Below are 16,238 nucleotides of genomic sequence, written 5' to 3'. Positions count from 1 at the left end.
GTTAGGCATGGAGTCTGCTTAAGATTCTCTCTCTCTGTGTGCCCCTCCCCCCAGCACTCATGCTCTTTTTCTCTTTAAAATAATAATAATAAAGTAAAAAATAAAATATTTTTTAAAGAAGAAGAGGACAGTGAAACAAAGATGAAGAGTACATTGTGGGAATTCAGGAGGCAGAGATAAGACAGGTCAGTGGAGGTATAAAATAACCGGTACATTGGGAACAACTGTGAGGGAAAATATTGAGTTCCAGTCTTCAATTTTATCAACTAATTTTCTAGGTACATCATAAACAAGGAGTTTCTAACAACTTAACTATGGGGAAGAACAGTATTTGAAATCTGGATTTATAACCACCGTAGATGCTGACCACACTTCTCTTGACAAGTCTTAATAATTTCCTTTTTCTTCATAAAACCCCAGGGTATTATCATCTTCTTGTTCCTAACAGACCCCAGGCCCAGAACCCACTTCGGATAACATAAATTCCATGCTTGGTTTACATATGTGAAATATGTGAGGGGGAAGGTAGGTGCATGGCAAAACATAGACGGGGAGACATTTTTTCCAATGAATTTCAAAAAAAACCTTTTTGATTAAAAAAATAGGGAGTCCTGGTGGCTCAGTTGGTTAAGTGTCTGCCTTAAGCTCAGGTCATGATCCCAGAGTCCTGGGATCGAGTCCCATGTCGGGCTCCCTTCTCCACAGGGAGTCTGCTTCTCCCTCTGCCCCTCCTCCCACTCATTCTCTCAACATGTATCTTTCTCTATCTGTCTCTCTCTCTCTCAAATAATAAATAAATAAAACCTTTAAAAAGAATTGTACGGTGTTTTTCTTTTCCAGGATTGCAAAACTAACAGTGCACATCAATGAAAAGTAGCTGAGTGAATGAAATCTCCAAATTAAATGTGAGACTCCCTCTGCCCAATGCTAGAGCAAGACCCAGCCTCATTGAGTCTACCTTTATCACTCTCCCCGGACTTAGTGTTACTGCTGAGATCTTTGCTGAAATAATTTGGCTTTACAATGCATAAAACTCTTCAGGTCTTCTTTTTTTAATTAGTTTTTTTTTATTTTTAATTCCAGCATTGTTAACATACATTATTATCTTAGTTTCAGGTATACAATATAGTGATTCAACAATTCCATATATTAGTGCTCATTGCAGCAGGTAATGATTAATCCCCATCACCTATTTCACTCATCCTCCTCCTACCTCCCTTCAGGTAACCAGTTTGTTCTCTATAGTTAAGAATCTGTTTTCTGGGGGGGTGCCTGGGTAGCTCAATTGGTTAAGCATCTGACTTCAGCTCAGGCTCCTGGATTAAGCCCCACGTCAGACTCCCCACTCAGTGGGCAGTCTGCTTGTCCCCTTGCCTCTGCTCCTCTCCCCAATCCCACTCATGAATTCTCTCTCAAATAAATAAATAAAATCTTTTTTTAAAAAAAGAATCTGTTTCATTTGTCTTTCTCTTTTTTTTTCCTTTCTCATTTGTTTTTTCTTAAATTCCACATAGGAGTGAAATCATATGGTATTGGTCTTTCTCTGACTTATTTTGTTTAGCATTATACTCTCCAGCTCCGTTCATGTTTTTGTAAATGGCAATATTTTATTCTTATTTATGGCTGAGTAATATTCCATTTATATATATATACACCACATCTTTTTTATCTGTTCATCAATCAATGGACACTTGGACTGCTTCCATAATTTGGCTACTGCAAATAATGCTGCAATAAACATGGGGTGCACATATCCCTTCAAAACAGCATTTTTTGGGTTTTTGGGTAAATACCTAGTAATGCAATTGCTACATCATAAGGTAGTTCCATTTTTAACTTTTTGAGGGGCCTCCATGCTGTTTTCCACAGTAGCTGCACCAGTTTGCATTCCCACCAACAGTGCACAAAGTTCCTTTTTCTCCGTATCCTTGTCAACACTTGTTGTTTCTTATGTTATTGATTTTAGCCATTCTGACAGTTGTGAGGTGATATCTCATTATAGTTTTGATTTGCATTTCCCTGATGCCAAGTGATATTGAGCATCTTTTTACATGTCTGTTGAACATCTGTATGTCTTCTTGGGAGAAATGTCTGTTCAAATCTTCTGCCCAATTTTTAATTGGATTATTTGTGCTTTTGGTGTTGAGTTGTATCAGTTCTTTATATATTTTGGATACTAACCCTTTATTAGATATGTCATCTGCAAATATATTTGCCCATTCTATTGGTTGCCTTTTAGTTTTGTTGGTTGTTTCCTTCACTGTGCAGAAGCTTTTTATTTTGATGTAGTCCCAATAGTTCATTTTTGCTTTTGTTTCCCTAGCCTCAGGAGAACTATTTAGATAAATATTGCTATGGCCAATGTCAGATATATTACTGACTATGTTCTCTTCTAGGAATTTTATGGCTTCAGGTCTCACATTCAGATCTTTAATCTATTTTGAGTCTATTTTTGTGCATGGTGTAAGAAAGTGGTCCAGTTTCATTCTTTTGCATGTAGCTGTCCAGCTTTCCCAACATCATTTGTTGAAAAGACTGTCTTTTTCCCATTGTATATTCTTTCCTCCTTTGCCAAAGATTAATTGACCATAAAATTGTAACTTTATTTTTGGGCTTTATATTCTGTTCCATTGATCTATGTGTCTATTTTTGTGGCAGTACCATACTGTTTTGATTATTACAGCTTTGTAATATAATTTGAAGTCTGGAATTGTGGTACCTTCAGTTTCATTTTTCTTTTTCAAGTTTGCTTCAGCTATTTGGTATGTTTTGTGTTCCATACAAATTTTAGGACTCTTTGTTCTAGTTCTGGGGCAAATGCTGTTGATCTTTTGTTAGGGATTGAAGTAAATCCATAGATACCCTTAGGTATTATAGACATTTTAACATTTGTTCTTCCAACCCATGAGCACAGAATGTCTTTCCATTTATTTCTGTCATCTTCAGTTTCTCTCATCAGTGTTTTATAGTTTTCAGAGTACAGGTCTTAACATCCTTGGCTAAGTTTATTCCTAGGGATTTTATTATATTTGGTGCAATTATAAATGGAATTGCTTTCTTAATTTCTCTTTCTGCTGCTTCATTATTACTGTATAGAAATGCAACAGATTTCTGTACATTGATTTTTTTTTATTTGACAGAAAATGAGGGAGAAAGGGAGCACAAGCAGGGGAAGCAGCAGAGGGAGAGTGAGAAGCAGGCTCTCCCCTGAGCAGGGAGCCCGACATGAGGCTCGATCCCAGGACCCTGAGATCATGACCTGAACTGAAGGCAGATGCCTAACGACTGAGCCACCCAGGTGCCCCATGTACATTGATTTTTGTATCCTGAAACTTTACTGCGTTCATTTATCAGTTCTAGTAGCTTTTTGGTGGAGTTTTTAAAGTTTTCTCTATATATTGTATCATGTCACCTGTAAATAGTGAAAGTTTTACTTTCTTTACCAATTTGGATGTCTTTTATTTCTTTTTGTTGTCTGACTGCTATAGCTGGGATTTCCAGTGAATGAAAGTGATGAGAGTGGACATCCTTGTCTTCTTCCTGATCTTAGGGAGAAAGCTCTCAGATCTTCCCCATTGAGTGTGATGTTCACTGTGACTTTTTTATATATGACCTTTATTATGTTGAGGTATGTTCTCTATAAACCTATTTTGTTGAGGCCTTTTATCGTCAATAAATGTGCTTTGTGAAATGCCTTTTCCACCTCTACTGAAATGATCATATGGTTTTGATCCTTTCTTTTATTGATGTGGTGTATCACATTGATTGATTTGTGAATATTGAAACCCCTCTGCCTCCCAGGAATAAATTCCACCTAATCATGGTTAATACTTTTTTTAAATATTTATTTATTTATTTGAGAGAAAGAGAGAGAAAGAGGTAGCGGCAGAAAGCACAAGTGAGAATGAGCTGGAAGAAGAGGGAGAAGCAGGCTCCCCATTGAGCAAGCAGTCTGACGCGGGGCTCAATCCCAGGACCTGGGATCATGACCTGAGCCGAAGGAAGATGCTTAACTGACTNTTTATTTANTTGACAGAGATAGAGACAGCCAGCGAGAGGGAACACAAGCAGGGGGAGTGGGAGAGGAAGAAGCAGGCTCATAGCGGAAGAGCCTGATGTGGGGCTTGATCCCAGAACGCCAGGATCACGCCCTGAGCCGAAGGCAGACGTTTAACCGCTGTGCCACCCAGGCGCCCCTGTTTTTGTTCTGTTTTATCTTTTGTTTTTTTGTTTGTTTGTTTTTAAAGATTTTATTTTATTTATTTATTTGACAGAGAGTGAGACAGCCAGCAAGAGAGGGAACACAAGCAGGGGGAGTGGGAGAGGAAGAAGCAGGCTCCCAGCGGAGCAGGGAGTCCGATGTGGGGCTCAATCCCAGGACCCTGGGATCAAGCCCTGAGCTGAAGGCAGACGCTTACCGACTGAGCCACCCAGGTGCCCCATGTTTTTCTTTTGTTTTTAGTTTGTTTGTTTTTGCTGAGTCTGGCTAGAGGTTTATCAATTTTATTTATGTTTTCAAGGAACAAGCTCCTGGTTACGTTGATCTGTTCTATGGGGGTTTTTTAGTTTCTATATAAGTTATTTATGCTCTAATCTTTATTATGTTCTCCCTTTGACTGGTTTGGGGCTTTGTTTGTTGGTGTTTTGTTTTGTTTTGTTTTGTGTTGTTTCCATCTCCTTTATGTGTAGGGTTAGGTTGTTTACTTGAGATTTTCCTGCCTCTTGAGGTAGGACTGTATTGCTATCAACTTTTCTCTTAGAGCCACTTTTGCTGCATCCCAAAGATTTTGGACTGTTGTGGTTTTCTTTTCATTTGTTTCCACGCAATTTTTTATTTCCTCTTTGATTTCTTTGTTGACCCATTCATTGTTTAGTAGCATTTTATTTAACCTTCATGTATTTGTGCTCTCTCCAGATACTTTTCTTGTGGTTGATTACTACTTTCATAATATTGTGGTCAGAAAAAATGCATGGTGACTTCAATCTTTTTTAATTTATTGAGACTTGTTTTGTGACCTAATATGTAATTTATTCTGGATAATTCCATGTGTGCTTGAAAAGAATATGTATACCGCTATTTTAGAATGGAATGTTCTGAATATATCTGCTAAATCCATCTGTCCAGTATGTCATTCAAAGCTACCGTTTTCCTTATTGATTTTCTGTTAGGATGATCTCTCCATTAATGTAATTGGAGTATTAAAGTCCCCTGCTATTATTATTGCTTTACTATTGATTAGTTCCTTTATGTTTGTTAACTGTTTTATGTATTTGGGTACTCCCATATTGGGAGCATAACTATTTACAATTGTTATGTCTTCTTGTTGAATTGTTCCCTTTATTATTATATCATGTCCTTTTTTGTCTCTTATTACAGTCTTTGTTTTAACGTCTATTTTGTCCGATGTTAGTATTGCTACCTTGGCTTTTTTTTTTTTTACATCCATTTGCATGATAAATATTTCTCCATCCCCTCACTTTCAATCTGTATGTGTCTTTAGGTCTGAAATTAGTTTCTTGTAGGCAGCATAAAGATGGGTCTTTTTTTTTTTTTAATCCATTCTGTCACCCTATGTCTTTTAATTGGAGCATTTAAGCCCTTTACATCCAAAGTAATTACCAATAAATATGTATTTATTGCTATTTGTTACTTGTTTGTGGTGTTTGTGTAGTTTTTCTCTGATCCTTTCTTCACTTGCTCTCTTTCATGGTTTGCTAGCTTTTTTTAGTGATATATTTGGATTCCCTTCTCTTTATTCTTTGCATATCAATTACTGGCTTTTGATTTGTGGTTACCATTATGTTTGTATATAACATCTTCTGCATATAGCTAGCAGTCCATATGAAGTTAATAGTCACTTAAGTTTGAACCCATTGTTTACTCCTCTCCCCCTCACATTTTAGGTATATAGTGTCATATTTTACACTCTTATTTTGTGACATACTTATTTTTACTGCTTTTTTAATTCCTACTTTTCATATTCTCACTTATGGTCTTCCCTTTCCACTCAAAGAGTCAACTTTAGTATTTTTTGTAATGCTGGTTTGGTGGTCATGAATTCCTTTAGTATTTGTCTGAGAAACTCTTTATATTTTCTTGTACTCTGAATTATAGCCTTTCTGGGTAGAATATTCTTGGCTGCAGAATTTTCCCTTTCAGTACTTTAAATGTATCACACCACTCCCTTCTGGCCTGTAAAATTTCTGATGAAAAATCCTGATAGTTTTATGGGGTTTCCCTTGTATGTAACTGTCTTCTTTTCTCTTGCTGCTTTAAAATTTTTTTCTTCATTGCTATCCTTTGACATTTTAATTATCATGGGTCTTAGTGTGGACCTCCTTAAGTTGATTTTGTGGGGATGTCTCTGTGCCTCTTGGATCTGGATATCTGTTTCCTTTCTCAGAATAGAGAACGTTTCAACTATTATTTCTTCAAATACATTTTCTGCCCCCCTTTCTCTCCCTTCTTCTTCTGGAATCCCTGTAATGCAAATGATATTATGCTTGATGGAGTCACCAAGTTCCCTAAGCTTACTCTCAATTTGCCTAATTTTTTCTCACTTGCTCAGCTTGGTTACTTTCCAGTACTCTGTCTTCCAGGTCATTAATTCATTCCTTTGCCTCCTCTAGCCTGCTATTTATTCCAGCAAGTGTATTTTTAATTTCACAATTATATTCTTCATCTCTGATTGGTTCTTTTCTATCACTTTGTTCAGAGTCTCACTGATGCCCTCCACTCTTTTCTCAAGTCCAGTGAGAAACTTTATGATCATTACTTTCTTTATTAAGTATATTATTTATATCTGTTTTGCTTGGGTCTCTTGCTGTGGTTTTGTCCTATTCTTTCATTTGGGTCATCGTCCTTTGTCTCCTCATTTTGTCCAACTCTCTGTGTCCACTTCTCTGTGTTAGGAAAGTCAGCTATGTGTCCTGCTCTTGAAGGTAATGGTCTTATGAAGAAGAGGTCCTGTAATGCACTGGAGTGTAGTGTCCCCTGTTCCCTGTGGCCTGGTATTTCAGAGAATGTATCCTATGTGTGTTGCCTATGCCCTGATGTTGTGTACTATCCACTTTTTCCTCTAGTCCAGTTGTCTGCAGAGGTTCTTTTTGCCTGTTGTGGGCTGTGTTTGGTCCTGACTGGAGCGGGGCACATTTTAACAAGGTGCACACTGGTCTGCTTGGAAAATGAGGCCTGCTGCCACCACTGCCTGAACCAAGATTCCACAAAATGCTTGGGTCATAGACCTGGTGTTAGCAGGGTTTGTGTCAGTCTTCTGGGAGAGTGGACCAGCAACAGCAGGAATATGAGGCAAGTGTGATTGGGAAGGTCCAATCCACCAAAGCACAGGAGCAGGGCTTGGTGTAAGCAAGTTAAATAACAACTTTCAGCACCATGCTGGTTCCCACAGGTGGCTGTGTGTTTTTGTTGGGAGGTGAGGGAGGAATTGTGCCTGCCAGCAACTTTGTTCCTAGAGGGGTCTCCTTGTGATTCCTGCCTCTCCAGGCCATGCTCTGAGATGAGTAGATACTCCTCCCTGTATGTCCCAGACATGTTTCAAATTGCTGCTTCTACACTGTCTCTGTGGGATGTTTTTTGTGCTACCTCTTTAAGGGCAGGTACTCCACTTCCTAACACTCTCTGGGCTCTCCCAGAGCTGAGCCCACCAATTTTTTTTTTTTAAATTTCAGACTCTAAGTCCTGCTGATTATAAGAACTCATGAAATTCAGCCCCTCTCGTTTTCAAAGCCAAATATTAGGGATGTTTTTCTTCCCTGTATGGGTTCCCCGGTGTGGTAGTCTTTTTCTTACCCTTCTTTGTGCCACCAGCTCCTTCCCAACCATGGCTGGCCATGGTCCACTTGGGTCCCAAACCATGTCTTAGCCCTTCCTACCTTCTGTGATGTGGCTACTTCTATGTCTTTACTTGAGGAGTTTGTTCTGCCAGTCTTTGAATCATTTTGGGAGTTATTTACACTGATGTTAGTGTTATCTAGTTGTATCTGTTGGGACAGGCAAGTTTAGGGTCCTCCTACTCTGCCATCTTCCCAGTCTCCTGGAACTTCAGGTCTTATTCTTCTGTGTTCTTTTCACTCAGCTCTGCTGAGGATTTATACATTCCCAGGAGGTGCTCATTCAGGTTTTCTTTTTCTCACCCAGATCCCTTCAAGATGGCAGGGTTTATCCTCCCATATCCTATACTCAATTTCAAGTCACAGTAAGTCTCACTGCTATTGACAAAACTCTATTGGTACAGAACACTCCTCACCTTCATCCCTAATCTCCCCAAAGGCATGCTGTCTCCTGTGCGCTATCTGTATTTGTGATGCAACTCAGTTTCCACTTGTCATGATGTGGGTTAGCATTGACATCTTTCCCTCCAGGACCTCTCCCCCCACCTATCTCCTTGCCTAAACAGTGTACTCTCCAGCAAATGCAAACTAAATCTAGCATCAGCTTAAACCAAACATCATCAAGAATGCAAAATGGTTGCCCTGTCACTATTTTCTGAACACACACTAGGGCATTTGAATGTGCCCTAATAAAAATGCAAATGTTGAATTGCAGACAAACAATAAATTACTTTTAATGTTATGTGCCCTACCACACAGTGACCTACTTAATATGAACAATTAAAAATCAACTATTTTAAAACAAGGTATTTTTCTTAATAATAGGTGAGTGGACAAGAAACAATTTCTATACATATACATACTGCTCCCCAACCCCCCAAAAAATGAAATTGAGGCAAAATTTCCCCCATGCTAAGGTTTCAAATAAGCTCAAAATAATAAGAGCTAATGTATAGCATTTACTGTGTGCCAGCTATTGTTCTAAATGTGGTACCACTACTAAATCATTTACTCTTCTTAAACATCCTACAAAGTCATTATTTTTATCATTTTCACCATTTTCCAGACTAGGAAAATGGGACTTAGCAATCATTAATTGCCCTGGGTCACGAAGAGTGCAAAGATTTCCAAAGTTAGGCTATTGGGAAGGACTCACCATGTTCCACAGAGCCTATTCATACTCACATACTCATATTCATATTCACACTCACCTTCACTGTTTTTATTTAAAGGCAATGGACAAAATGCAGCAAGAGAAAGAGCCCAGGCAAGCACTGAAGTGTCTGATTGGCATCCCATGAACAAGCTCCCAGCATTCTTAGTCACACAAGGATCTGATCACATTCTGTTTCAGGATTGAACCATCAATAAATATGCAAGGAATCTAGTTTACAAGAGAGCTCGAAACTTTATTTCCCAGTGGAGGTCATAAACCCCTCTGGCCACATAATGAAGGCAGCTGACTGATCAATTAGGACAGTAGAAAACCTTAAGCAAAGACCAACTCTGGGGGTCACCAGAGGAATTTAGCACTTGAAATACCACATCATAAATCCCATCACCCTTATCTTAACCCAAAGTAAAAACCCAGACGTCCAGGAATCCCCATATAGATTGAGCTTTTCCCTACTGCTTTTTCTTTTTTCCCCTACCACTACTAACCCACATATCTCTCTTCTCTGGATCCCTGATAGAGCCATGTTCATTAGTCGTTTGACTAGTCAACAAGTAGTCTGTTGACTAACTGGCTAATTGATACTGCACAGTTATATGAAAATTCTTCCTCAACCCCCACCTGGGTCTGACCTCGGTAATCAATTGCCGAAGTTATAGTGCAGAATGGGCTGGTTAAAAGGGATGTATCCTGAAAAGATCCCCAGAAAAGGAAGAAGAAAGCAAGGAGTCACTCAGAAATTCTACACTTTATAAACATTTCATTGTTAAAGAAGTAAAGCAATATCTGGTTATAGAAGTAAATTTTTTTCTGTGGCCCCAAGTGTTTTTTCAACAAGCAATTTCTTCTGATTCCCTGAATCTGTCTTCAAGTATTATTTGCTCAAAATTGATTACAAAATTACCTCTTATATTACTTTCATCTGTAGCCCTTAAAATTCTGCAGAACCTATAGGCTGTCCACTAGTCTTAAAAAATGCCCAGCTCTGTTTTACATTGTTAGACTGTATCAACATGCTTTTGCTAACTAAAAACTAAGTGACTTAAAACAGTAATCATGATTCTGTAAATTGCTAATTTGGGCTGGGTTCAACAGGTGGTTCTTCTGGTCTTAGCTGGGCTAAGAATCCAAGCTCAATAGTCTGCTCCTGAACTGGTTGCTGCTGGTCTAGAAGTCTCAGATGGGTTGGCTTGTGTCACCCATATAGTCTCCTATCCTCCAAAAGGCTAGCCTGGGCTTGGAGGCTGCACAAGGTTCTGAGAGAGAGAAGGCAGAAGTGAGTATGGTTCTTGAGGTCTAGGCTTAGAATTCTATTAGCCAAGTCACAAGACCAGCCTAGATGCAAAGGCCAGAGAAATAAAATCCACTTCTTGATGGGAGGACTGCAAAATCACATTGCCAAAGTAGTGGGTACAGAGAGCGGAAGGATTGTGGCCATTTTTGCAATCACCCAGACAGGATATTACCAGATAAAATACAGGACATCCAGTCAATGAGTAACATTTTAGTATAGGTATGTCTCATGCCGTATTTAGGACCTATTTATACTAAAAAATTATTTATTATGTATCTGAAATTCAAATTTAAGTTGGTGCCTGTATTTTTGTTTGCTAAATCTGGTAATCCTACACATAGATCACATCAAAAATAAACAAAACTTTTCTTTTTCTAAAAGAGAGAACTTTGGGGTGCCTGGCTGGCTTAGATAGTAGAATATGTGATTCTTAATCTCAGGGTCATGAGTTCAAGCTCCATGCGTGGAGCCTACTTAGAGAGAGAGAACTTTTGAATCTGAAATTACTGTTAAAGTGTATAAATATATCAAATGTTGTATTAGAATGAGCCCAAAACTCTAAGCACATGCACAGAAAGGGAATAATTTGGACCCCTCCCATTTTCTAGGAACCATCTTTGGTGAAACACTGCTAATAAATATCCCTAAAATATTATATAACAAACTGTTTCATTTCAGTTACGTATCACATGTTAAATTGCTACGTAGAACACCAACAAGAAAGAGTCTGTAGTTTCTGTAATTTTGGCCTAATCTATATTTATAATAATTCTTTTACTTTCCTATGAGGAATTTTTTAAATCTCTGGAAGATATTAATCATTATGCTTTCTGGAATTTATTATATCTAATCAAAGCAAAGATACTTGAAATTCATGTTTTAAGTTCCTTACCCATATACTGTAGTAAAATTTGATGTTTTCCTCCATGAGTTTTATGACTGGCTGTACTTTTCCTACTATAACTTTTGTGACTAGAGATGACAGTGCAAAGGTCAAATAAATGTGCATCGTTAAGCAATACAACCTGACATTTCTAGACAATAACTCCCTCAGATGAGGAGAGGGAAGCCTATCTGAAAGGTCACAGCCCCTCCTACTGTCCCTTTGTAGCCCTAGTCATCTCTGTCTACTGATACAAATTTACAAGGACCCTATCTGTGGAAACTCTAAGTAATATGAAATTCATCACACAGTGCATGCTAAGGGTTATTAACCAGGCTTGTGATGCAATTTCTTGCATCCAGCTTTAAATAAATCAAGCTCTGTTGTTTATGCCAGAATCTTGGACTTGAAAGGGAATTTAGAGATTACTTCTCCAAGGCCCCATTATACAAAACACAAAACAAAATCCTATGCCCAGGATCATACCACAGCATGGCAGAACCCAAGGACAAAGATACCACATTGTTTTTCATACATGAAGATCATGGCCTAACTTGATAAAAGTAGTATCCACCTGAAGAAGGAGTTTTTCCAATAAACAAGTATATTTCTCAAAATTTCATGGGGCAAAATAATGGTAAAGTCTGCCATGTAAAGACCATATTTATATTCCAAATCTGAGAGGAAAGTTTCAGACTTACCTTGTACTTCAGAAAGGGATTAACCACAGATTTCACTAAAATAGGAATGTGAAAAATTAACAGAGTTGGAATTTTGACATCCCATTTGTATGAGTAAAGAGATTTGTTTATGAAATATAAGGGTTATTACAAACACATATTCCTTTCCCTGCACCAACAATGTTTGTAACCCATATTACTTTCTGACTTCAAGCCATAGGCAATGTCAATTTCTTTGTAGTTTCTTCTGCTTTCTCTACAATAGAAAACCCTAAGTAACCTTCAAATCTCAGATGAAATACTAAACCACCTGTGAAGCTCTCCAAGATCTTCCCAGTGTTCTGACTGCTCCCCACAATGAGATGAAAATCCCCCCACTCTAAACTTCAACATTTTCTCATATAAACTAATTTCTATCGTTACATATGCTCTAACACATACCTCATTCATTCATTTTTTTCCATTTCTATTAGGGAGCAACTACTAAATGCCAAGTTCTCCTCCAGGCTCAGGATGCAGCAATGAACAAAATAACAAAACACAAAAAACCTTGATTTCTTGGAACTGACATGATAGTGGGTGAAGAGGACAAGAAATAAAATAACTAAAACTTAAGCAGGGAAGAGGGATAGATAATACTGGGGAAAGACGTACAATTTTAAAGAAGTAACCAGCAAATGCCTTACTGGGTGATACTTTAATGAAAACCTGAAGGAGGTGAGGGAGCANAACATTTTCTCATATAAACTAATTTCTATCGTTACATATGCTCTAACACATACCTCATTCATTCATTTTTTTCCATTTCTATTAGGGAGCAACTACTAAATGCCAAGTTCTCCTCCAGGCTCAGGATGCAGCAATGAACAAAATAACAAAACACAAAAAACCTTGATTTCTTGGAACTGACATGATAGTGGGTGAAGAGGACAAGAAATAAAATAACTAAAACTTAAGCAGGGAAGAGGGATAGATAATACTGGGGAAAGATGTACAATTTTAAAGAAGTAATCAGCAAATGCCTTACTGGGTGATAATTTAATGAAAACCTGAAGGNGGTGAGGGAGCAAAACTCACAAGTGACTAGGGAGAGTTCTTCAGGAAGGGGCAACGGCAAGTGCTAAAGACCTGAGCCAGGAATATGCCGGGCATATTCACGTAAGAGCAAGAAAGCCCATATGCTTGGAACAGAGTGGCCAAGGCAAAGATAGGTAGAAAAGTAGTGTAGAGGGGTGCCCAGGGTGGCTCAGTTGGTTATGCATCTGCTTTCGGCTCAGGTCATGATCCCAGGGTCTTGGGATCGAGCCCTGCATCAGGCTCCTTGCTCAGCGGGGAGCCTGCTTCTCCCTCTCCCTGCCACTCTGCCTACTTGTGATCTTTCTCTCTCTCTCAAAAATAAATAAATACAATCTTAAAAAAAAAAAAAGAAGTCTAGAAAAGGAGTCTTTGAAAAATTGGAGGGATTAGTAACTTGAAGGTAGTGATGGAGAATGATTTGTTGAGGTTGTGGTACTAGAGGGAGTGAGCTGGAAAGTGGGTTGTTATTGGAAAATGGGACACTTGAGATTAGGAAAGCGTTGTTTTTAGGAAAGAGTATTACTATGGGTAATAATAAAGTCTAGGGTATGACTTCAAGAGTGAGGATTGAGGTAAAGTGGAGAAAAAGATTATTACAGAGGGATAGAAAGTGATCTAAACTAATGATAAGAGATTCAATGCTGGAGGTTTTAAAGAGGAGGGAGAGGTTATCTAAGGCCGAAGGGAGGACCAAAGAGGACACTTAACCCTGCCTGCAAGACCAATGGTAGATCAGGAAGAGAAAATAACTACTTGAGAGGTCTGCAGAGGAAGTAAGGTTCTTCAAGACAGACGGTTTTAATTAGAATAAAACCAGGAAGGGATTGTTCAGAAAAAGCACTGAACAAAAGGATTATGCTAATGAGTGACCCAGGTTCTCAGGGCAGAGTGGAAGGGTTTGGGCATTTGCAGTGAAGTGGGGTGTGGTTAGGATGTGGATTGTACAGAGGAGCCAGAGATGGGTTAGAGTGAGGAAGTTTATAATCTTGAACTTCTTGTGAGTACTGGCAGGATCAGTCCCGGCAGCCCTAGGACAGCGGTAGAAAGAAAGGAGTGCTGGAAGGAGGGGAGGGGGCAGCATCTTGCCAGCAGGGCTCAGGAGTCTCCTCTGTACTCTTGACTATGGATGCCTAAAGGCAAAGAAGAAACAATCCTACTTTAAACACAAAAGGGCCGCCTCACCTTGCTTATTCTTTTTTTATGTTAGCATCATATACTGCCTCCTTTTCCATATTAGATCATAAGCTCTTTGAAGTTACGAAGAAATTTTACTCACTTTGATGTTGCCTGTTGATTGCCAGTACTAAGCTACTCAATAAATATATGCTCAAAAACAAGTGAATACTTTTTACTGGATGGAAGGACTGGTTGAAAAAGACAAATTACTTCCTACTTAGTCTCCTGAGAACTCTCTAGAACTCCCCAATTCCTGATACTCTTCCTAAAAGACCAGGTACTATTACAAAACCTGTTGTGCTCAGTCTGCTGGTGAAAAGGCCAGAGATATCATGGCCTCCCTTTCCCTGCTGTAAGAAGTAAAGATTCTGCTTATAATGATATTTGTCTCACTGATCACTTCTTTTTTTTTTTTTAAGATTTTTATTTATTTATTTGACAAAGAGAGCACAAGCAGGGGGAACAGCAGACAGTGGGAGAAGCAGGCTCCCCACTGAGCAAGGAGCCCATGTGGGACTTGATCCCAGGACCCTAGGATCATGACCTGAGATGAAGGCAGACACTTAACCAACTGAGCCACCTAGGTGTCCATCACTGGTCACTTCTTCTTCAGGAGGACAGACTCAAGAGCCAAGCCAGAGTAAAATTCTCCAAGGACACCACAACCTGCTGTGAGTTTTTTGGGGGAATTGTAGCCAATGCTCGCATGGCCATGATTGGTGACAAATGACAAGGGTCATGGTCTTGTTACAAGAAAGGGTTTGGCAATCCTGGGGATCTGTATCACCACCAGGTGCAAACCAGGCTCTGAACCACTAAAGAATTGATAAGATATGCACCTATGTATGATTTGATGTGGAGTCAGGATTGTGGCGGGAAAAGCAGAGAATTCAGAAACTGACCTAGAATCAGACACTTTGCAAGTATGTGACCAAACATCTGAGTCCCTGCCGCAAGGTGACCACTACTAACTCCTTCATCAGGGCCTCACCAAGGCAAAGCCACTGTGGCCAGGCCCAAGTTTGGCAACAGGCATCCATCTGTCTGACGTAAAATGTAAGGCTCTCCAGTTTTTCAAGAACATAAACCTGATTACATCATTCTTTTGTTTAAGCCAAATCAGTGGCAGCCTATTACCTTTAGCTTAAGCCTGAACTCCCTTGCATGCCCCAAGGTCCTGCAGGATGTAATCTCTACCAATCACTCCATTTCCTCTCTCCCCTCTTCTCCTACGACTTCTCCTCCCACACTTTATATTCCAGCACACTTTATGTTCTTTCCATTCCTAAAACATTCAAGTCTATACTTGCTGTTGACCTAACACCTTCTAAATGCTTTTAACTCTCTTCACCCAGCTAACTTTATGGTCTTAGCTTAAATGGCACATCCTCAGGAAAGTTTTCTTTGCCAGCTAGATGGGTCAAGTCTCCTGCTACAATATGTTACATCATACACTGATCTCATGTCTCTGTAATTACTCATTTAATGTGTTCTCTCCCTCCAGTTCATTATTTCTATGAAGGCAGCAGCTGTGGCCACTTACATTACCATTGTATCCCCAAGGCCTTGTCCAATAACTGCAATATAACAGAAGCAATTTAAAAAACAAACAAACAAAAAAGTAAGTGGGTATTCTGTCCTGCTTAACACAACTGATTAAATGTGAGTGCCATATTTTTCAGGCCATCCAGCTATAAGCTGAGAACCTTTCCCTTACTGCACCCAGAAATGTATCTTGAGGGACACCTGGGTAGCTTAGTTGGTTAAGCATCTGCCTTTAGCTCAGGTCATGATCCCAGGATCCTGGGATTGAGCCCCACATCAGGCTCCTTGCTCAGCAGGGAGACTGCTTCTCCTCTGCCTACTCCTCACCCTGCTTGTGCTCTCTCTGACAAATAAATAAAATCTTAAAAAAAAAAAAAGAAAGACAATAAATGTATCCTGAATGCATGCAGTACCATTTAAATGAATAAATCCCATAAAATAATTGAAAAAAACCCCAAACTGTTCAATTCAGTAAAATATGAATATAGGCCACCTAAAATACTATATTCACTTTATTTCTAATTTTTCTACTGGTTTTAATAACATTTAGAGAAAGAA

The sequence above is a fragment of the Ailuropoda melanoleuca genome, chromosome 9, assembly GCF_002007445.2.
Source record: "Ailuropoda melanoleuca isolate Jingjing chromosome 9, ASM200744v2, whole genome shotgun sequence".
In the NCBI taxonomy this organism is placed as follows: Eukaryota; Metazoa; Chordata; class Mammalia; order Carnivora; family Ursidae; genus Ailuropoda; species Ailuropoda melanoleuca.
This window is presented reverse-complemented; position numbering follows the sequence as displayed.